This window comes from Dipodomys merriami, unplaced genomic scaffold, assembly GCF_024711535.1.
Source record: "Dipodomys merriami isolate MVZ:Mamm:240054 unplaced genomic scaffold, mDipMer1.0.p SCAF_1386, whole genome shotgun sequence".
NCBI lineage: Eukaryota > Metazoa > Chordata > Mammalia > Rodentia > Heteromyidae > Dipodomys > Dipodomys merriami.
The window spans coordinates 51,130-53,820 of NW_027202700.1; positions in this window are offsets into that span (position 1 = coordinate 51,130).

The following is a 2,691-nucleotide window of genomic DNA, read 5'->3' on the forward strand; positions in this document are numbered from 1 at the left end:
AAGTGCTCATGATCCCATCCTCCTGTTGCAAATTTCCATTACACATAGCCTATCTTTTTTTAAATTTTTATGTATTTTTATTGTGAAAATACTGTACAGAGGGGTTACAATTACATGAGCAAGATAATGAGTACATTTCTTATGAAGCATTGTAGCCTCCTCCTTTGTTTCCCCTTCCCATCCTCCCGCTCCCCCCCCACCCAATCTTCTTCGCCCCCCCACCAAAGTTGTAAAGTTCGTTTTCGACATAACGACTTGTACTTCTCATTGTTGCCTCCATCACAAAGAATGACATTGCCACATTTGTTAGGAAATAGAAAGGCTTGGAAAAAATTATATTAAGTGAAGTAAGCCAAGCCCAAAGAAACATAGGTTCCATGGTTTACCTTATTTGCAATATCTAGTATATGTCTGAGCCAAGCAGAAAAGGTCAGATAAGGTGATGTTAGGGAAATAAACCTTAAGATATGTATTCAATTTTTTTTTCTTTCATGCGATTGTTTCTAACACATTTATAAGATTATTTCTTTGTTGCTTTGTATGTCCCTCCCCCACAGGATAACCGCTGCTTTCACTGTATTTGATGTTGGTATAATTTGTGCAGGGGAAGGGGAAAAGCAAGTCGTTTAAATAAGAATACACATAGACTCTCTTATATACTTCAGCACCTCATCCTTACCTGTGGGAGACAGGAAAAAAGATAATTTTGTTTGTGTATTAAATTATGTAACTTAGCCTGTACAAGCATGATTTGTATAAATACCGAAGTTTGTAATAAATATAAGTAGGCATCATTTTTCAATAAAAAATATAATGAAAATCACATAACAAGACTAGAAGTCATAGAATTTTGTGCATGAAAACAAACATTAAATTATTTGCAGAATTTCTATTTTGAGAAAAAATTTGTCCTTCACTATTTGAAGAATAAAGCACTTTACCTAAGGATTGAAACATTTTATTGAAAAATATATTTCTTGGAGATATTTTTGCTTCATAATTTTAGGAATACCGTTGGACCCATTGCAACAATGAGATCTACAAGACGTTATGTCGAAAGACGAACTTTACGACTTTGGCTGGCAAAGAGGTAGAGATGGGAAAGGATTGTAAGGGGAAACAAAGGAGGAGGCAACAATGCTTGATAAGAAATGAACTGTTACATTGCCCACATATTTGTAACCCCTCTGAATGGTATTTTCACAATAAAAAAATTTTAAGAAGAAAATGATTCCAAAGTAATCATTTTTCTTATTGTTTTCCTATTTCCATGTGATTTACTCCAATTTAGAAATCCAGATATATAATTTAATTTAATCTAACCAAAAATATTGAGAATCGGGTTCTTATACTCTCTACATTCTTCATGCTAAGATCATCAAATGTGGTGAGTTTGAAATGATTAGTCTCTGTTTAACCTATGTTAATATTATTTACAATGTGAGTGAAATGTTTAAAAAGTAGTATTTATTTTAATTTAATTGCTCTGAAGAGACAATAACTGATATAATCAAAGGCTAAAAATGATTACATTTAAAATTTAGAATCCACGAAATGTTTTTGACCACTCTGGTTACTGGAGCCTTCACAACAACCTCATGAGATAATGTATATTGATGAAGCAAAAATCTCACAGGTTAGACATTTACGAATGGAAAAATCATGTCATTTTGAATACGTAGAGCTACATAACAAACTTAGAAAATTTAGCTTTTAAATACCTGAATATCCTAATACATTTAATTGCAGGGTAAGTACTTGTTCTGAACGGAGATAAAATTGCATTTATTTTGAAAAGTAAACTTAAGTATTCATTTGAATAAAAGAAAATTTTTAAAATCCAAAACACAAGATGTACAGTTCATGGTTTTACATGCCAATTGTGTTCTCTAAACTTACTAGAAATTCTAGATTAGTAAACCTAAATCATTGCATTGTAGGGAAATAGAAATTTAGCTTCTTAAATTCTTGACTATAACATTTTCTCAAACAATTATTAAGTAACTGATACATATTTTGTCATGAAATCTTATTTGACATTTTTTATTTATTTATTTAAGTTAAATAATTGGCCAATAACAATATAAATTATGCATGAAGAAAGTTTATCTAACACCAGTATTTCTTTCACAAGACATATCATGGTTCTCTTCAAGAACACTGGAAGGCAGTGTGTTATTTCTTTCTTTATTTTTAGTTGTTTTGTTAACGGTTATTAATTATCAGAAGTGGCAGTTTAATTATTCTCGTTCCATAATATATTAAAATATTTGATTTTACTCCCTCTATTTCCTTTTTGTTACTTCTTTCTCCAAAGAAGATCTGTTTTTCACATACAATTACATCTTTATATATGCACATATAAAGTAATTTGGAAGATTTAAGCTAAACTGCAACTTAATTCAAGACATACAGTGGATTATCAGGATGAACCAAAAAGGGTATTTTCTGTTAACTTCTGAATTAAGCTATCATTATTATTATGGTTAGGGTTAGGATACCAGACAGAATTAGAATTAGGATTAGAGAAATAGAAAATTTAGGTTCAACACAGGATGACCTATTGCAACAATAATACTCATAGCACACTATACTGAAAATGAACTTTAGACCATGGGGAGAGAAGTGTGATGGAAGTGGGAGAGGGAAGGGATAGTGGAACAACAACAAAGAAGGGGGTAATAATGCTCA